Raw genomic sequence first — 21,540 nt, 5'->3', positions numbered from 1 at the left:
TTCTGTTATCTTTCTGTTATTTATGTATCTCTCTCTCTCTCTCCTATCTTTCTGTTATTTTGCATCACTCTCTCTCTCTCTCTCTCTTTCTGTTATTTATCTTTCTGTTATTTATGTATCTCTCTCTCCTATCTTTCTGTTATTTATGTATCTCTCAATCTTTGCATCACTCTCTCTCTTTCTCTCTCTCTTTGCATCACTCTCTCTCTTTCTCTCTCTCTCTCTCTCTCTCTCTCTCTCTCTCTCTCTCTCTCTCTCTCTCTCTCTCTCTCTCTCTCTCTCTCTCTCTCTCTCTCTCTCTCTCTCTCTCTCTTTGCATCTGTATCTCTCTCTCTCCCTTGCTTTCTCATTTCCTCTGTTGTACAGACAGATTGGGGTGTGTGGGAGGGCCTCTGTCAAAATGCTGCACTATATCACGGCGCTACTTTGGTTCTCTCTGATGCTTTGTTAGTGCAACTTAAGCTATAGCAGATAGTGTTTACAGTAGGGCTAGTACTACATCTGGCCTTGTTGAGTCGCAACCCTCTCTTGTGAGTGATGCTATGGAAGTGTATGGCGACAGGAAGCATATGCTAGGCCAGTTATGTGACAAACCCTTCGCGTAAACGGGCGCACATGCCTTTAAACCGGCGACTGTTCCACATCTTGCAAGTTCTCACACTCGTTTGGTGTCATTTTCAGGGCTTTGATAGTGGCATTTTCTAATCTGTAAAACCCTCCGAAAGTAACCTGAAAGCCTAGTTTATGATTCATTGAAGTGTTTGCTCTCACACCGTGGCAAAGCTTGATAACAACCTCAGTCGCGCACCTTATGACTTTGCGTAAATGTAACTTGTGTACCTTTTCATTTTTGGGTAGGAAAGGGAAAGATATTTTGACTGGTGCAGCAGTAGAAGCAGCGGCTGGGTGGTAGGTGCATCATATTCTATGATGCTGGAAGGAGGAGAGGAGAACAACTATAAAGGCTGTGTGGACATCTCCGTTTAATAATTAAGTTCAGACCCAGAGCAGCATTAGGTGGCTAACATACAGACAGACAGAGAGAGAGGGGGGGCAGGCAGCTAGATAGTTAGAACAAGGAAGAAATTGGTGGGAGGGGAGAGAAGAAAAGTGAGAGACTCTTTGCTTTTGTCCGTCTGTTAAAAGACGTGTTACATCGGGGAGGGGGGGGGGGGGGGGGATATTCACTGTGGTGTAGCTGTGACGACCCCTCCGACAGGTCAGAGATAGTTCACTCTTGGGATGGGGGAGAAAAAAATCGATACAGTTATTTATCAGGATATTATTTTTGACAATATATCGTATCATTTTGACAATATCACAATATTATCTTTGCACTAGTTGGCTGTACAGTACCTGCACCACTAGTTGGCTGTACAGTACCTGCACCACTAATTGGCTGTACAGTACCTGCACCACTAGTTGGCTGTACAGTACCTGCACCACTAGTTGGCTGTACAGTACCTGCACCACTAGTTGGCTGTACAGTACCTGCACCACTAGTTGGCTGTACAGTACCTGCACCACTAGTTGGCTGTACAGTACCTGCACCACTAATTGGCTGTACAGTACCTGCACCACTAGTTGGCTGTACAGTACCTGCACCACTAATTGGCTGTACAGTACCTGCACCACTAGTTGGCTGTACAGTACCTGCACCACTAGTTGGCTGTACAGTACCTGCACCATTAGTTGGCTGTACAGTACCTGCACCACTAGTTGGCTGTACAGTACCTGCACCACTAGTTGGCTGTACAGTACCTGCACCACTAGTTGGCTGTACAGTACCTGCACCACTAGTTGGCTGTACAGTACCTGCACCACTAGTTGGCTGTACAGTACCTGCACCACTAGTTGGCTGTACAGTACCTGCACCACTAGTTGGCTGTACAGTACCTGCACCACTAGTTGGCTGTACAGTACCTGCACCACTAGTTGGCTGTACAGTACCTGCACCACTAGTTGGCTGTACAGTACCTGCACCACTAGTTGGCTGTACAGTACCTGCACCACTAGTTGGCTGTACAGTACCTGCACCATTAGTTGGCTGTACAGTACCTGCACCACTAGTTGGCTGTACAGTACCTGCACCACTAGTTGGCTGTACAAACACCATTATCATTTTCCTTCATAGCTTGTGTTCGTCTTCTATTTCCATGACTGTTCAAAACGTTCTCATGGCAGCAGACATTTGTGAGCAATATGTTTTAAAAATCCAATTGCAATACAGTCTAATTATCGAATCGCAATACGTTTTGAATTGTGAGAATCGCAATACATATCATATTGGCACCTAAGTGTTGTGATAATATTGCATCGTGAGGTCCCTGGCAATTCCCAGCCCTAGTTCACCCCCTCCAATGCATCTTCAGACCCCCCCCCCCCCCACCCTGTGTGTACACTTCACAACCACTGAGGTAGCAAGGAAGGAGTCAGTGTCTTGTCTTTGGTATTCCTCATACTGCGGCCATGTTGCCATCTAGAATGTTCCTGGCTTGCAACTCAAAGACTGAGAACCAGAGAGGAAACAAATAAGAGCGAGAGATGAGAAGGACAAGGTTTTGACTAAGTGAGCTCTGCGTCTTTGCAGCGTGACTACGTTAATGGCTGCTTTGCTTCTCTCCCCCTCGCTCTCTTTTTTTATTTAGTCTCTCTCTCTCTCTCACTTCACAACCTCTCTCAAGGAAGGAGTCTGTCTTGTCTTCTCTCTCTTCTCTCTACTCTCTCATGTTGCCATCTAGAATGTTCCTCTTCAACTCTCTGAGAACCTCTCTCGAGAGAGGAGAAGGACAAGGTCTTTGACTAAGTCTCTCTCTCTCTTTGCAGCGTCTCTCTCTCTAATGGCTGCTTCTGCTCTCTCTCCCTCTCTCCTGCTCTTTTTATTTCTCTCTCTCTCTCTCTCTCTCTCTCTCTCTGTCTCTCTCCTCTCTCTCTCTCTCTCTCTCTCTCTCTCTCTCTCTCTCTCTCTCTCTCTGCTCTCTCATGCTCTCTCTCTCTCTCTCCTGCTCTCTCTCTCTCTCTCCCTCTCTCTCTCTCTCTCTCTCTCTCTCTCTCTCTCTCTCTCTCTCTCTCTCTCTCTCTCTCTCTCTCTCTCTCTCTCTCTCTCTCTCTCTCTCTCTCTCTCTCTCTCTCTCTGTCTCTCTCTCTCTCTCTCTCTCTCTCTCTCTCTCTCTCTCCTCTCTCTCTGCTCCTGCTCTCTCACTCTCGCTCTCTCTCTCTCTGCTCTCTCTCTCTCTCTCTCTCTCTCTCTCTCTCTCTCTCTCTCTCTCTCTCTCTCTCTCTCTCTCTCTCTCACTCTCTCTCTCTCTCTCTCTCTCTCTCTCTCTCACTCTCTCTCTCTCTCTCTCTCTCTCTCTCTCTCTCTCTCCTGCTCTCTCTCTCTCTCTCTCTCTCTCTCTCTCTCTCTCTCTCTCTCTCTCTCTCTCTCTCTCTCTCTCTCTCTCTCTCTCCTGCTCTCTCTCTCGCTCTCTCTCTCTCTCATGCTCTCTCTCTCTCTCTCTCTCTCTCTCTCTCTCTCTCTCTCTCTCTCTCTCTCTCTCTCTCTCTCTCTCTCCTGCTCTCTCACTCTCGCTCTCTCTGTCTCTCATGCTCTCTCTCTCTCTCTCTCTCTCTCCTGCTCTCTCACTCTCTCTCTCTCTCTCTCTCTCTCTCCTCTCTCTCACTCTCTCTCCTGCTCTCTCACTCTCGCTCTCTCTCTCTCTCATGCTCTCTCTCTCTCTCACTCTCTCTCTCTCTCTCTCTCTCTCTCTCTCTCTCTCTCATGCTCTCTCTCTCTCTCATGCTCTCTCTCTCTCTCTCTCTCTCTCTCTCTCACTCTCTGTCTCTCGTCCCCTTGTCTCGGCGGCGGCGGCAGGAACAGCCCTTTTCATTTGTCTTCATAAGCCTAATTTATTTTCCTAGCCAGATGTGAGCTGACAGACATCACTCAGTGGCCCGCCTCCACCGGGGCCCCGCCGTCCCCCCCGCCTTAGTCCCCCGCCAGGAGGTCAGGAAAACAGTCACGTCTTCCCTCGGCTCCCCCTCCTCCACACCCCTCGCACTCCCCTGATCCCCCCCCCCCCCCCCATCAGCATTACAGAAGATGGATGTGTCTTTAAAGCAGAGATTGATTGTGGATATCAGAGTTATGGCGCCATTTATCACGGCCAATATTATTTAGACGAGAGGGATTGAGCGTGGAGGTGTAACTCGGAGCCCTCCTGGGTAGTAAGAGGAGGGGGGGGCAATGTGCGAGGAAGTTGAATAGATTAGAGACAAGCACGTGTCTCAGTTGCTCTGCGCCTTGGTGAGCGAGTATGTGTGTGTATGTTCAAGTGTGTTAATGTGTGTGTGTTTATGAGGCTGTATTTCAGCCTGTGTGTACTTGCAATATGCTCGTTTGTGTCCATCTAGTGTGTGTGTGTGTGTGTGTGTGTGTGTGTGTGTGTGTGTGTGTGTGTGTGTGTGTGTGTGTGTGTGTGTGTGTGTGTGTGTGTGTGTGTGTGTGTGTGTGTGTGTGTGTGTGTGTGTGTGTGTGTGTGTGTGTGTGTGTGTGTGTGTGTGTCTCCTCCTTTAGATGTGTCTCCATTGATCCTCCTTCGGAGTCTTTTCTCATCGGACGTTTGATTTATGGCTTCATTAGGATCCGTGTGCTGTCTCCCCCTGTTCCCTTTGTCTGTTTCCTCTCTCCCAGGTCACTCCTCTATGGAAGAGCCAAACCAAAAACCTCTGTGGGGGAGACTGAGAGAAAGAGACTCGTCAACTAAATCAAGCACCTCAACTCTTCTTTTTATTTTACGGCATTAACTTTACCCTACACCCAAATGTTTTTGGGAAGTGTTTTCTTGTGATGCGTAGGCTGGTTTTCTCATGCTTTTTTGCCTTGTGCCCTGAAAGTACCTACCCCCCCCGCCAGAGTTGCACCCCGGTATACCCCCCTCTAAGTCCCTCTCGGGTAAAAGCCTTCATTGTGTGTGTGTCGTCTTTTATGGTTCTTGTCTTCTCTCTGGATGAAGAGGAGGGATGCACTCCACCCGACATTCAAATGCATGCGGTCATGTGGCCAACAGTGCAGGACAAACGCCACAGGGTATGAACCTTGGCACTGAAAAGGAAGTGTGCGTGTTTGTTTGCTCGTGTGTGTGTGTGTGTGTGTGTGTGTGTGTGTGTGTGTGTGTGTGTGTGTGTGTGTGTGTGTGTGTGTGTGTGTGTGTGTGTGTGTGTGTGTGTGTGTGTGTGTGTGTGTGTGTGTGTGTGTTAACCTCCACTTTTTGTTTACAGAACATTGGAAACACCTGCTGTTTCCATGAAATAGTGAACCCAGGTGAAAGTTATGATTCCTTATTGATGTCACTTGTTACATCCACTTCAATCAGTGTTGATTTATTTTTTATTTGACCTTTATTTAACTAGGCAAGTCAGTTAAGACCAAATTCTTATTTTCAATGATGGCCTAGGAAAAGTGGGTTAACTACCTGTTCAGGGGCAGAACGACAGATTTGTACCTCTTCAGCTCGGGGTTTTGAACTTGCAACCTTACTAGTTCAACGCTCTAACCACTAGGCTACCCTGCTGCCCCAGGGAAGGTGAGGAGCCAGTCAAAGAAGGACTTTTAAGCCATGAGACATGGATTGTGTACGTGTGACATTCGGGGGTGAATGGGCAAGATAAAAGATTTAAGTGCCTTTGAACAGGGTATGGTAGTAGGTGCCAGGCGCACCGGTTTGAGTGTGTCAAGAACTGCAACGCTGCTGGGTTTTTCACGCGCAACAGTTTCCGGTGTGTATTAAAATGGTCCACCACCCAAAGGACATCCAGCCAACTTGACACAACTGTGGGAAGCATTGGAGTCAACATGGGCCGGCATCCCTGTGGAACGCTCCCGGGCACCTTGTAGAGTCCCTGCCCCGACGAATTGAGGCTGTTCTGGGGGGCAAAAAGGGGGTGCAACTCAATATTAGGAAGGTGTTCCTAATGTTTTGTGCACTCAGTGTACAGCTCACATTTGACACATTCCCTTTTCACTCCTCTCCTCTAGCCAGTCGCCTGCCATAACGGACCTGCTTTCCTCCACTAAGAAGGGAATCTAAGTGTATTCTTTCTCCTGTTTGGAAATCCGCGCAATTATCAGAAGTCAAGTCATGCTGGCATGTAAAAACAGGCGAGGTAATCACACTTTGTGCGGCTGCTTTTGTGGCCCGGCGCGTGATGGAAACGGGTCCAAATACGAGATGAAAAGCTGCCGGCGACTGACGCCATAAACTTGACTATCTCCTATTGCGGATTAGCTCAAATTATACCGGGAGGGAGAGGCAGCCGTGGTTCCTGCCTCGCCTGTTCGTAGGTGGGCATTTGAGGCACTCTTAAGTTGACAGTGTCTGTCTCTGCTTAGTTCACTGAGACAGGTCGTGTGACAGCAGATGCCCGCCCGGCACACTGCTTGAAAAATGTGTGTGTGTGTGTGTGTGTGTGTGTGTGTGTGTGTGTGTGTGTGTGTGTGTGTGTGTGTGTGTGTGTGTGTGTGTGTGTGTGTGTGTGTGTGTGTGTGTGTGTGTGTGTGTGTGTGTGTGTGTGTGTGTGTGTGTGTGAGTGAAAGAGAGAGTTATTAAATGACAGAAAGCCTGTGTGTTTCAAAGTGATTGTGTGTGATTGGCTGTTTGTTTCTAGATAACTGCCAAGGAGTGACCCGTTTGAACCGCTGTATCTTTCTGCCGGCCACATTGTTAACTTGTGTAAATCTTATATGATGGTCAACAGGGAAATAAATACAGACTGTTGTTGTCAACTTCTCCTGTGAGTCAGTTCTGGTGAAGTCAGTTAGCCTGTGTCTGAAATGGCACCCCGTTCCCTATGAAGTAGTGCACTATGTAGGGAATATAGTGCCATTTGGGATAAGGCGGGGCTGGAAGAGATGGAGCAGGTGCTGCATTTGCATGAGCAGGGTCCTGTTCATTAGGGCACTCGGCAGACATTGTTTTGCAACAGAAAATGAAAATGAAAGGTAGTCCCTCCCCGTTTTAGTCCGTTTGCTTCCAGTTGATGCCTTTATGAACAAGACCCAGGTGCTGAAGTTTAATATTACAATGCAGTTACAGTGGGAATTTAAAAAGCTGGGATTTCTCTATTGCCTGTATCCTCCCCTTTCTTTAAAAAACGAACAACTCCACCCAGTTAAGCCATTTCAATTGAGGTCCAGCATATTTACCAAATGATTATAATCTCTGCTTTAAAGAGTTTCTCAGGTTCTTTTGTATACTTTTTTTGGCCAGTAGTTCTGAAAGTAGTGCTCACGACCCGAAAGTGACCCCCCCAAAATGGTCTACTATGTCACGTACTGTATGTGCAGATATGTGCACCACGTCATTGCTCTCTCTCTCTCTCTCTCGCTCTGCTGTGTGTGCATCTTGCTAGCTGTCACTCAAAGGGTGAGGGGCTGAAGCTCATTGGCTGGAACTCGAATTGCTAGGGGGCTGGTCCACGTTAGGGGGAAAATGTAGGTGAAATGGCCCTGTACATCTTCCCGTAAAGAGTCACTTTCAAACTAGGGATTTTGTGGCTAATTGAGGTAAGACAGTAATTTTGCTCATAGATTATGCAAGTACTGTATGAACTAGAGGCCGAACTATTATGATTTTTCAAAGCCGATACCGATTATTGGAGGACCAAAAAAAGCCGATACTGATTAATCGGCCGATTTTGTATTTTATATATATATATAATATATAATATATAATATATAATATATATAATATATATATATCTGTAATAATGACAATTACAACAATACTGAATTAACACTTTTATTTTAGCTTAATATAATACATAAATAACATCTATTTAGTCTCAAATAAATAATTAAACTTGTTCAATTTGGTTTATATGATGCAAAAACAGTGTTGGAGAAGAAAGTAAAAGTGTAATATGTGCCACGTAAAAAAGCTAACGGTTAAGTTCCTTGCTCAGAACATGAGAACATATGAAAGCTGGTGGTTCCTTTTAACACGAATATTCAATATTCCCTGTTAAGTTTTAGGTTGTAGTTATTATAGGACCTTTGAGTATTGGATGTACTTATAGGCACTATAGTATTGCCAGCCTAATCTCGGGAGTTGATAAGCTTGAAGTCATAAACAGGGCTGTGCTTCAAGCATTGGGAAGAGCCGCTAGCAAACACAGGAAAGTGCTGTTTGAATGAATGCTTATGAGCCTGCTTCTGCCTACCGCCGCTCAGTCAGACTGCTCTATCAAATATCAAATCGTAGACATAATTTTAACATAATAAACACAAAGAAATACGAGCCTTTGGTCATTAATATGGTCAAATCCGGAAAATATCATTTAGAAAACAAATCGTTTATTCTTTCAGTGAAATACAGAACCGTTCCGTATTTTATCCAACGGGTGGCAACCCTAAGTCTAAATATTGCTGTTACATTGCGCAACCTTCAATGTTATGTCATAATTATGTCAAATTCTGTCAAATTAATGATGGTCTTTGTTAGGAAGAAATGGACTTCACAAAGTTCGCAACGAGCCAGGCGGCCCAAACTGCTGCATATACCCTGACTCCGAATGCGCTTTTGTTAATTCCTCACCCGTTTGGCGAAGTAGACTGTGATTCACCGCATTAATTATATGCAACGCAGGACAAGCTAGTTACACTAGTAATATCATCAACCATGTGAAGTGCAATATAATCAGCGTCCGAAAATGCCAATTACCGATTGTTATGAAAACTTGAAATCGCCCCTACTTTAATCGGCCATGCCGATCGGTCAACCTCTAGTATGAACTACACGTTGAGAAATCCAGCCCAAAGCAAGAGGTTTAAAAAAAGATTTACTACTCGCCAAAGTTCTGGAGCATGTCTTTAAGTGTTTGTACTTTCAAGTCAATACACCCAAGTCAGAGAGGGGTTTTCTTATCCAATATCCACTCCTCTGGAATGTTGGAGCTACAACATGCAAATGGAGCCTGTTTTGAACTCCCTGCTTCCATCTCCAACGCAGAGCCGGAGTGATTTGCGATGGTGACATGTCCTTTAATGTTATGCAGTAAAAGTTGGAGGGGATTTATCAGCGAGACCCCTGTTTCCCTCGCGCTGAACGCTCTCCTGGGGTCACATGGTGGCAGGTAGTTACAGACTCACCGCAGTTATTTACCGTCACCACACTTTTGATTTATGGCCTGCACCCCCCCTCTCCTACTCTCCTCTCTCTCTCTCTCTCTCTCTCTCTCTCTCTTTCTCTCTCTCTCTCTCTCCTCTCTCTCTCTCTCTCTCTCTCTCTCTCTCTCTCTCTCTCTCTCTCTCTCTCTCTCTCTCTCTCTCTCTCTCTCTCTCTCTCTCTCTCTCTCTCTCTCTCTCTCTCTCTCTCTCTCTCTCTCTCTCTCTCTCTCTCTCTCTCTCTCTCTCTCTCTCTCTCTCTCTCTCTCTCTCTCTCTCTCTCTCTCTCTCTCTCTCTCTCTCTCTCTCTCTCTCTCTCTCTCTCTCTCTCTCTCCTCTCTCTCTCTCTCTCTCTCTCTCTCTCTCTCTCTCTCTCTCTCTCTCTCTCTCTCTCTCTCTCTCTCTCTCTCTCTCTCTCTCTCTCTCTCTCTCTCTCCACTCTCTCTCTCTCTCTCTCTCTCTTCTATCTTCTCTCTCTTCTCTCTCCTTTCTCTCTCCTCTCTCTCTCTCTCTCTCTCTTCCTCTCTCAATCTCTCTCTCTCTCCTCTCTCCTCTCTCTCTCCTACTCATCACACTCCTCTTCGTTTTTTCTTTCCCTTCTGTCTTCACTCTCTTCTCTCCTCCTCCCATCCTGTAATAATTACATTTTGGGACGTACACATGACATGACGTGTTTGGTTCAGTCCAACCCGCAGCGGTGGAGTAGAGGTGAGAGCGAGTTACTCAGTAACAACCTCTTTTGCCCAGTAGTGCTCAGTGTGACACAGTCACTCAGTAGTTTTATGGCTGGGACTGTGGGCTCTTATTGTGTTATCCCCTCCTCCCACTGCACATATGTTTCCCCATGAACGACCGTAGGCCTACATGTCCAACCCTGTCACTATGTTGATGGATTACATCTCTCAAACAGAGACAGGGAGGGAGGGAGGGAGGGAGAGAGGGAGGGAGAAAGAGAGGGAATGAGGGAGGGAGGGAGGGAGGGAGGTAGGGAGGGAGGGAGAGAGAGAGAGAGAGAGAGAGAGAGAGAGAGAGAGGGAGTGAGTGAGTGAGAAAGAGAGAGGGAGAGAGAGAGAGAGAGAGAGAGATAGAGAGAGAGACGGGTGGTGTAGATGTAGTGAAGGACATGGCAGCTTTAACGCCGGCCAAAAAGACTGTGCTGAACACCTGTTCATGTCTCCTTCGCCCCTTCAACTTCCCCATTACCTGTCAATCTATCACACGCAGAACCAGATCAAATATCTAGAAGGGGGGGGGGGTGAGTGAAGTAGGAGGGAGAGAGAAGGGACAGTTTGTACGACTAGTAAAAAAGGCTGAACCTTTTCAGTGAGTAAACTGTGCTTTGGGCAGTTCTCTGTGAAATGTTTACGTTTTTTAAACTTGCTTTGGACTTTTGGTCACCATTTCTCCTCAATCCAGTTGTCTACTTGTTTTTTTTCTCTCAATGTTCTGGGCTGCTCTGTCTGGCCTTTGATTGGCGCCTCTGTGTATTGATGTGAATCTCTGACAGACAAGCGCCCCTGCAGGGAGGCGGGGAATGGGGTGTCGGATTACAGCGACAAGGCTGCTGCCTCTGTGTTCCTGTGTTTTGGTGTGTGTGTTTGGGTGGAGGAGGGGGGGGGGGTCTGAGCTCATCAAGGTGCATTAGTGCATGCATGACCAGTTCCACCCCTCCCTTATTATCCTTTTTTTCTCTCTCTCGCTCTCGCTCTCTCTCTCTCTCTCGCTCTCTCTCTCTCTCTCGCACTCTTTCTCTCTCTCTCTCTCGCTCTCTCGCTCTCTCTCGCTCTCTCTCTCTCTCTCTCTCTCTCTCTCTCTCTCTCTCTCTCTCTCTCTCTCTCTCTCTCTCTCTCGCTCTCTCTCTCTCTCTCTTTCTCTCTCTCTCTCTCTCTCTCTCTCTCTCTCTCTCTCTCTCTCGCTTTCTCGCTCTCTCTCGCTCTCTCTCTCTCTCTCTCTCTCTCTCTCTCTCTCTCTCTCTCTCTCTCTCTCTCTCTCTCTCTCTCTCTCTCTCTCTCTCTCTCTCTCTCTCTCTCTCTCTCTCTCTCTCTCTCTCTCCCCTGCTCTCCCCTTTAGTGTCTGAGCTCTTGTGATTTACGGTAATTATCCATCGTTGGGGTCATCTATCAGGCTCGCCGTTGCTAGGCGATGGAGACAGCTGCGGCTGGCTGGGCCGTTTTCTGGGCCGCGCTGTTGTCTTGTCGAGGTGGGGGGGGGGGTGCTCAGGTGAAGTTGGGCTTGCTGGATTGTCGGACTGGGCCTGACACAGAGATTTAAAGTCACAGGTTCCTTTGTGGCGAGAGAGAGGAAGGGGTATTGATGTTGAAAGGGGGCAGGTGGAATTCGAGGGAAGTGTTCAGGGGGAGGAGGGGGGGGACTGGGGCAGCTTAAAAGACACAGGTGACGTGTGTGTGCCAGTGTGTGGTGGTGGTGGGAGGGGGGGTGTACGTTTTAAAAAGGGATTTATTTGGGCAGATGGACATTTGGGTTCCTTGCGAGAGAGCGGATGTTTTAGGGGCCGTGAAAATGAGGGCGGAGGGAGAGAGAAAGGGTTTTATAACTGTCGGCAGGTGTGACTCGGAGCCTGATGGCCGTTCGGGCCTGTGAGTTGTGTTAGTCCTCAACCCCAATGTTATTTCCATGACACTCACTATGCTAATAGGAAGGTACGTAGACTGGGTTAACTGTGGCTGGACCGTTGAACTTTTCACAAAGTGGCAACTACATCATGACAGTGTTGTTCTTAGTTTGACACATAGATGTGGCCCCTTTACCGAAACAGCACATACATACACACACAATCCTCTACCCTCTCCACCCCTCCCTTTACCCAGAACTAATTACAAGCGGTTAGTGTTCGTCATCGCGTTGTGGGGTGGGAGATTAAGAACACCTCTCTGTTCATTTGTAATCAGTTGTTTGTTAATTAGCTAACCTGTTGTAAGTGGCCTTAAGGACCACTGTATAATTAGCTAAGTAGCTGGAAGCGGCGAGTGTGTGTTGACATTGACCTGAAGCGTCCACTCGACCGTCCCAGCCACTGTCATGTCTGTCCCCCTGTCGTCCGTTGTCATGGTCACCCTGGACAAGGAGGCGGGGCTCCCAATCAATTATTATACCCTCAGCCCATTGTGTTTGGTCAGGGAACACACACACATAATGCACACACTGCCGGGTAATACACACACACACACACACACACACACACACACACACACACACACACACACACACACACACACACACACACACACACACACACACACACACACACACACACACACACACACACACACACACACACACACACATTCTTTTGAACATTACATTTTCATATAAAACAGCATCCCACCTAAAATGAACAGCATCTGTGTTGGAGCCGTCTTTTAACTCACTTCAAAGGCACTGTGTTTACTCTCCTGACTCCTGACATTGTGTCTGGTAATTAAACGGACGCGTTGAAAGTTATGGTTTAATTCTACAGGGCTTGTTATGCAAAGGAGACCACGGGGATGAGCTGATATGCCCAATCAAAATAAATACATCCCATATTGTTTTATTGAACCTCTGTGTGCGTGCATCGCTTTAGTTCAGCTACTCAGGTTGGACTGTGTGTGTGTGTGTGTGTGTGTGTGTTTGCATGCACGCCTATACGTGCATGAACCCACATGTTTTGCCCCCTCTCCTAACAAGCTAGTAACATGCTCAGTGTGTGTGTGGGTGGGAATTAAAATGTTTTTGTTTTTTTTTAAAGCGAGACGAATTGCGATCGATCCCTGCTGGTTCACTCTATTGATCCCACGGCGCGTTCAGCCCAGCTGTGCTACACCAAGTGCATTCACTCAACTCAGCCGCTCAAAACATCCACTCGTTTTTACACCCCCCCCCTCTTTTACAATCAGACAGGAGAACCAACAAACATGTTGCTAAATAAATGTCTGGGTGTCTGGGTTAGTGTACAAGAATGCATGGTGCTTAAATGAGTGTGTGTGTGTGTGTCTGTGTGTGGTGCTTCCGTTTTATTTATAGAGCCAGGTCTATTAATATCCGACTCAAAGATAATTTCAGAGAAACAAGCCAAGAATACACACACACACACACACACACACACCCTACCTCTTGTATCTACACACACATACAATACATGCACACCTCCCCTTCCTCTCATTCAATATGTCTAAACCTTCACACAGAACAGTGCTACCTGTCTGCCAGGCAGTAGTTTTCTTCTCGATGTCCTCTAGATTTGTCATGTAACAGTTGTTACGGCCCAACACCGTTTCCCATCGTAATCTCACATTTGAATCTCAAGAATAATAATTGTATTTTGTGCTGTATTTTGTGCCGTAGTGAAGTCAGGGAAAAGAATCCGGAAGACATTCCGCTGACATGACTTCATCACTCGTCACCCTTGACGAACACTTAAGCTAACAAAAATATTAAAGGTTAGAGACCACATTACAGTAACTGTAACTGTGCCTTGCGAGTTGTGTGTAGATCAACCCCCCCCCCCCCCACCAAATTTGTGGACACACACAATCGATACCCATTCAAAATCCTATTTTCATTAAACCCTAACCTTAGCCCCAACCTTAACCTCAAAACCCTAACTCCTAACCTTTAACCCCTAACCCTAATTTTAACAACAGCTCCCCGCACCTCTCTGATTCAGAGGGGTTTGATTTAAATGCAGCAGACACGTTTCAGTTGAACGCATTCAGTTGTGCAACTGACTAGGTATCCCCTTTACCCAACCCTAACACTAATTCTAACCCAACCCGGTCCCCACAAGTATTGTTAAACATGTCCACACACACACACTCCAGCTCTGTCTACAAGAATAGTGTGTGTGTGTGGCCACCGCTCCACTCTGCTCCGGTCGGAGGTTTTCTCAAATGAGTGGAGATAAATCGGCACGGTGAGCTGGAATGGCGCAGCAGTTATTTAAGGCTCTGTAGGTGCTTGGCCATATGCTGTATTCTTCCCCTCGGGAGGGGCTGACGTCGGTGAGTTGGACCAGTGTGGGGAGGGAGGGGGGGGCTGACGTCGGTGAGTTGGACCAGTGTGGGGGGAGGGGGGCTGACGTCGGTGAGTTGGACCAGTGTGGGGGGAGGGAGGGGGGGGCTGACGTCGGTGAGTTGGACCAGTGTGGGGAGGGAGGGAGGGGGGGGGGCTGACGTCGGTGAGTTGGACCAGTGTGGGGAGGGAGAGCAGGGGAGGGAGGATAGGGTGGGGAAAGGAAAGGAGGTGGAAAGTGGTGGGGGTGGCAGTGGGGGGAATTATTTGAGGACCTATATCACTCACATCTCCAGACTAGATATTAGGACTTAGGAAGACGATGCAAGGGGAAAAAAAATCATGGATTACAGAATTTTTTTAAATTGATAATTATCCTATATATTTTGATTTCTCTATATTTTACAAATACTTTTGACCTCTTAATTTAGGTAAGATGGTCCGTCTGGTGGTGCTAAACCCCAGACACTTACAATACAATATCCGATTTTTTCTTACACATCTATAGTGCATGTAGCCTACTCTATATGGTCCTGTAAACAATCAACTGTATCATGGAGAGTGGGAAGTGGAGGGTGGCAGGCCCAGATTCCGGTCTGCTGTTGTGTACCTCTGTGCCTACAAAAAGGTGCGATCTAGAACCTAAAAAAAGTTATTCGGCTGTCCCCAAAGGAGAACACTTTGAAGAATCTTTTTTTTTGTTTCAGGAAGAACCCTTTTGAGTCCATGTAGAACCCTATTGGGTTTCACATGGAACCTTTTCCCCAGCGGATTCTACATGTCACCCAGAATAGTTCCACCTGGAACTTTTTCTAAAGAGTGTACCGTCCGGTGGCGGACATGAGGGGAGGGCCTCGGTGGGCAGACCGACACGCAGGCAGGCCACTGCTCTCTCACGGTAGCCGCTCCAGAGGAATCCACAACCCAGCATGCTCTCTGTCTGCTCTCCATCTCTCTGACACGGCGGGCCGGCAGCAGACATTACCATAATTGGGTTTTCTACATGACGGGACAGAATAAATAATAATGTCATTTTATTTACAACCGCCTCCCCTCTTGTCCCGGTCGGAGGAGCTATCGCCCCCCCCCTCATCCCCTTCACACACACTCATCCCTCGCTCTCTCTCTGGTTGGCGCGAGTCGTCTCGTCGGGCTGCCACGGCGCGTAGGTCAAGCGATGGCTTTTTGATCAGCTCCTGTCCAAAGCCATCAGGGCTGAGAGGACCGTAATGGAGGAGCAGGGTGACAAACAGAATGTAGGGGAAGGAATAAGACTGCCAGTTTCCCATTAGAGCGTGGGATAAATGGCCCCTGGCCCCCAGCTCCCCATACCCCCACTAGCCCACTCCAACACCAGCCTAAATCACATGAGTGAAGGGGGCCAGGATTGAACATTAGTGGTGCAAATGACTGCAGTGATTGCACCCCTCTTCCCAAAATCACATCAGATAAATAGAGAAATGTGTGTAAGGAAATAGGAGGGGTGTTGGGGAATGGGGGTCGGATGGCGGAGTACCCGACTGGTCTCCTCCCTCTCTCCCTCCCTCTCTCCCTCACTCTCTCACTCTCTCCCTCCCTCTCTCCCTCCCTCTCTCCCTCTCTCTCTCCCTCTCTCTCCCCCCTCCCTCCCTCTCCCTCTCCCTCCCTCCTCTCCCTCCCTCCCTCCCTCTCTCTCTCTCTCTCTCTCTCTCTCTCTCTCTCTCTCTCTCTCTCTCTCTCTCTCTCTCTCTCCTCTCTCTCTCTCTCTCTCTCTCTCTCTCTCTCTCTCTCTCTCTCTCTCTCTCTCTCTCTCTCTCTCTCTCTCTCTCCCTCTCTCTCCTCTCTCTCTCTCTCTCTCTCTCCCTCTCTCTCTCTCTCTCTCCCTCTCTCCCTCCTTCCCTCTCTCTCTCTCTCCCTCCCTCCCTCTCTCTCTCTCTTCCTCACTCCCTCTCTCTCTCCCTCCCTCCCTCTCTCCCGTTTCAACGCCTTTCTGCTTTTCTTATCTGTTTTGTTTGGGTTTGACTGCGGCCAAATGGCGAGGCATCGCCAGCCTGACACAGAGATGAATTCATTTAACAACTAGCAGATTTCGGAAAGACAACAAAAACACAAAGTGGAAGGGCCAGACCAAGATGCCAAAGTTTGAGAAGAAATGATATGACGCTGAGCATACTCTCTGCTAAAGCGCTGATACACATGTGATTCCTTTTCAGTTGTTATCATTCCCCAAATCAAATGAAACAGACGTGTGTGTGTGTGTTAGTTACACCTCCAGCCCTAACATTATGTTGAGACAGTACAGAGTGAAAAGGAACACAGTCATCCCAGACCAGTGGTTCTTAACCTGGGTTCGATCGAACCCCAGGGGTTCGGTGAGTCAGTCTCAGGGGTTCGGCGGAGGTCAAGACACACATCCGACTCATATGATTCGTGATGACACGCCCTGCTTGGCCATCATTGGCTGCAGGTGATCACGCTACAACGCTTGGCCTATCTGTGCTGCAGGGAATTTGGTGTGCCCAGTAGTCTACTTGTGACTGTCGTGATGGTATGTCTTGTGATTTCTTTCTTAATATTTGAATCCTTTCATACTTACTATGTCGAGCAAAAAATGAAAGTGGTCGGACGAATATGTACAATATGGATTCACATGTATAACGGAACGTGATGGAAGTCAGCGTCCTAACTGCATGATTTGCAATGCCAAGTTGAGTAATTCTAGTCTAGCACCGGCAAAACTAAGAACACTTCCTTAAGCTGCATGGAGATGGAAAATACAAGAACACAGCGCTCGCTGAATTCAAGGTGAAGAGAGCCAGATTTGATGTAAAAGCTACTCTGCCTGTTCCCCACAGCATCGTACGAAGTTGCTTACCTGATCGCAAAGCAGGGCAAACCACACACCATTGGTGAAACACTCATAAAACCAAAATATTGTAGTGGAATGTGTGAACTATGTGCCAACTAGTGCTCTGAGGCACCGCATCTTCAGTGAGCTGTGTAAAGAAATGGGCTCTGAATTTGAGGTACTTCTGTACCATTCTAACGTTCGGTGGTGTCCCGGGGACAGGTGCTGAATCGTGCTTTTGCCGTGCGTGTGGAATTAGCCCTGTTTTTGCAAAAGCACCAACATTGTCATGCAGATTGCTACAAAAATTAGTTAATTCTCATTTTAGCGTACATGGCTGATATCTTCGAAGCTCTCAATCATCTCAATCAAAAGATGCAGGGCGGTGGAGTCAACATCATCGAAGCGGAGGAAAACCTGAAGGCTTTTCAAAAAAAGCTACCGTTATGGAATTGACGAACAGAGAACGATAACTTCGCAAACTTTCCCCTGCTGGATGACTGTGTAAGTAAGATCGAAGATGTATCTGGAATCGGAGACATTTCTGTACCCGCTGAACTGAAGCAAGCAATTGTCACACAGTTAGATGAGCTTCCAAAGTCTCTCGACGGATACTTCCCTACAAGAGAGTCATATCCAGCATGGGTGAGACAGCCGTTCACGTTTAGTGTTGAGACAACAGATGTCAATGATGAATACCTCGATGAAATCATTGAAATTCAGCCGAGCCAGGTTCAACAGCAACTCTTCAGAACAACAACACTTTCAACGTTTTGGTGTCAACAAATGGTAACGTACTCTGTTATTGCTAAGAAAGCTCTGGGTATTTTCATACCGTTTGTTACAACGTATCTTTGCGAGCAATCCTTTTCGAGGATGCTGGACATAAAAACGAAGAAAAGGAACAGACTTTGTTGCAAAAATGACATGAGAGTGGCACTTGCCAAGGTGAAGCCGCGCATTTCTGAACTGGTCTCTGAAAGGCAACAGCAGAAGTCACACTGATTTGCAGTAAATATTCATTATTATGTTTTTGTTTTTGTGTGAAAATCATGTTTTGATGATTTTGTTCTTTGAACACAGTGATGTTGACGCACGGTTCATTTTGTGCACCAGTAAAATATATACCTATGTTTTGAATTTGAAAAAATCACAATTTATTTTTCCAATTAAGGGTTCGGTGAATGTGCATATGAAACTGGTGGGGTTCAGTACCTCCAACAAGGTTAAGAACCACTGAACTAGGGTTTACTTTGTTTGGTAACAGTTAAACAGAAACTAGGGATTACTTTGTTTGGTAACAGTTAAACAGAAACTAGGGATTACTTTGTTTGGTAACAGTTAAACAGAAACTAGGGATTACTTTGTTTGGTAACAGTTAAACAGAAACTAGGGATTACTTTGTTTGGTAACAGTTAAACAGAAACTAGGGTTTACTTTGTTTGGTAACAGTTAAACAGAAACTAGGGATTACTTTGTTTGGTAACAGTTAAACAGAAACTAGGGATTACTTTGGGTTAAACAGAAACTAGGGATTACTTTGTTTGGTAACAGTTCAACAGAAACTAGGGTTTACTTTGTTTGGTAACAGTTACTGATAGTGTAGTTTGCTGCACATAATATAGATGGACTGTCCACTAACACCTTTTTTTCAAAAACAATGTAGATCTTCCGTGGTGTTGCTAACGTTTAGTATGTGTGCGTGTGTGGTGCCCAGAAATGGCGTGGCGTTTAGTGTGTGTGTGTGTTGCGGTGACATGGCGTGGCTTGATCCCGGACGTTTGTGACAGCACAGGACTCGGGACACATCCTGGCCGCGCCACCACCTGTCCCTTTGACGGCGAGGCGTCCTGGAGCAGAAGTGACAGGCGCCTTTACGGCCGTGCAGATGGCCCCGCTCACAGCCATCACCCGCTCGGCAAGCTAAACCACCGGGGACAGCACGCCAAACCCCTCCCCTTCACTCCCGTCTCCCCTCATATGTGTGTCTAGGTCTAGGACACTTTGAGTCGTTGTGTTCGATCGGGTTTCATGAATGGCTGAACGGATATGACTGTCCTATTTCCGTTTAGTTGTTTTTTTTATGGAGGGGGAGGAGTTGTCGCCTGATTGCGATTTAATCACAGAGTCAAAAGATATAGATTTTATGTTTCGCAATTCTCTACCTAGGCCTACTTTTTTTAGATGGGTTTCATCATAAGATCCCATATTTATGGTTTCTGAGGCCTTCCACTTTCCCAACCTGTGATTTTACAGATGTTTTAAGCCGTTCTTTTGTCTGCAGGCTTTGATTTCCCTCTCTTTGTTGTTTCCATGACAACACAAGGGGATAAGCATTGATTGACAGCTATCGTCAAAGGGTCTCCTTCACGTCCTGCCGTTCACCATTCCCTGCCCCTCCCCCTCCCCGCCTTCGGCCTGTACTTCGCCATTCACTCACAGATATTGTTCCTCCGTTCCACCCCCCCCCTTTCATTCCGTAGATTTGCGGGGCTGCCAAAATGCCGTTTTTGGCACCGATGTTGTGGACATGGTTCTTCACATGGGTTCACTGGAACTGATCAGAGGCTAGTGACGACTGAATCGCCTGTTTTACTGTATGATTTCGTCGTCCTCTTCCCTTTCAAGCACAGGTTGGCCGTTGGTGAGCGGAAGGCTGCCGTAATACCGGGGAAATGTCTTACAGTTAGAGTTTGCACAGTAGATAGCTAATGCTAATCTGCTGTGTTAGGGATTTTCAGAGTTTTAGGAACTGTCTCAGCTTCTGTCTGTCAGTGGGATTGAAACACAGCCAGGCTCTCCTGTGCTGCGCTCGCTTCCCTCCAAATCCTGTCAGGAATCAAGAGAATGAGCAGAATACAGTATGTGGCTCGTTTTGGAGAGAAGGGCAGATCAGTCATAGACAGAAAATACCAACCTATAGACAACGGTAGGTCCTTTATGTTTGAAAGCTACCGCGTTAAAACGTAGATGTATGAGAACATGCGAATGGCACACACCAATGCAGGCACACACACAAACACGCAGGTACACGCACGCACACACTTCCGTATGCAGCTGCTCGCCTTTTTCCCCCTCCCGTCTCCTCTCAGGCAGCAGTAAATGGTGCCAGTGTACATATATCAGGTATTATGTCCACTTAGATTATGATATGACAGGTTAGCGTGCTGTTTGAAGCTGACAGCACATCTGTTTCATCAGGAGAGACTGATGCTGGCATCTAGGACACACATCTCACCACGGAGGAAGGAGATAAAGGGAGAACTGAGGGGGCCGTCTTTCCTGTCTCCCCTCGCTCCGTCTCTCCCTCTCTCCATCTCCTCTTCTTTACTCCCCCCCCACCTCTCCCTGACTTTAAGGCTCACCAGCCCTCTCCTGCCTCTCCTACGTACTATTTTCTCGCAGACACACTCACAATATTTCCCATATTCTTTCCCTCGCGCTCTCTCCCTTGCTATCTCTCTCTCTCTCTCTCTCTCTCTCTCTCTCTCTCTCTCTCTCTCTCTCTCTCTCTCTCTCTTGCTCCCTCTCTCTCTCTTTATCTCTCTCTCTCTCTCTCTCTCTCTCTCTCTCTCTCTCTCTCTCTCTCTCTCTCTCTCTCTCTCTCTCTCTCTCTCTCTCTTTCCCTTGCTCTCTCTCGCTCTCTTTCTCTATTTCTCTCTTTCTCTCTCCCTTGCTCTCCCTCTCTCTCTCGTTCCCTTCTCTCTCTCTCTCTCTCTCTCTCTCTCTCTCTCTCTCTCTCTCTCTCGTACCTGTTACATTATGCTGTCTATCCTGTACGTTCTTTAGTTTCATCCCGTGGTTTTGATGCTAAGTTGTTTACACACGGTATGTGTCGAGGAAAAGAATACAGAACACAATGTATAGTATGACTCATTTCCACTTCCACCTCTCAATAAGCTGTCTAACATAACAGAGACAGTCAAGGAGTGTCACTCCCCTATTTGACATTGTAGAGATGACTTGACAGTACTGTCTGGTATTTAATATCATTTTATTTATTAACTCCGCGAGAGTGGCCTTTGGCACATGAGTGTGGGTGAAGGAGATGCTGCAACATCCCAGAATGATTGTTTTGTTTCCCTCCTGATCGGTTGCGTAAGCTCACCACGTGAATGACTAAATAAAGTGAAGTTCAGTGTGTGTGCGTGTGTGTGTGTGGGTGGGGGGGTAGAGATAAGGCATGGGGGAGAAAGAAAGGAGGAGAGTCAAGCAGCTGGCTAACAAGGCCAAGCAGTTAGTGATATCCTAGGGAACAGCAGTCATGGGCAATGAAATAGGGAGTTAAGAAAGACTCACTGACACTCAAAGACATACGCGTGAGCACACACACACACACACACACACACACACACACACACACACACACACACACACACACACACACACACACACACACACACACACACACACACACACACACACACACACACACACACACACACACACACACACACAGATTAAAGCCGATATTTCCTGCCACAGACTATTCATCACTATGTTGTGTCAGTGGTCCTGTTAGTGAATTGTAAGTCTTTTATTTCACTTTGCTGACCTCCTT

General features: G+C 47.0%; 1 protein-coding gene across 2 annotated transcripts in view; it reads left to right on the top strand.

The window, feature by feature from the left end:
- The window catches only part of LOC123997547 (teashirt homolog 1-like), a 43,798-nt gene that overhangs the window by 17,436 nt on the left and 4,822 nt on the right, over nucleotides 1–21,540 (top strand). The window lies entirely within an intron of this gene.

This window comes from Oncorhynchus gorbuscha, linkage group LG15 (genome assembly GCF_021184085.1).
Source record: "Oncorhynchus gorbuscha isolate QuinsamMale2020 ecotype Even-year linkage group LG15, OgorEven_v1.0, whole genome shotgun sequence".
NCBI lineage: Eukaryota > Metazoa > Chordata > Actinopteri > Salmoniformes > Salmonidae > Oncorhynchus > Oncorhynchus gorbuscha.
Note: the sequence above shows the minus strand (reverse complement) of the source record. Positions and strands in the feature narration are given on the sequence as shown.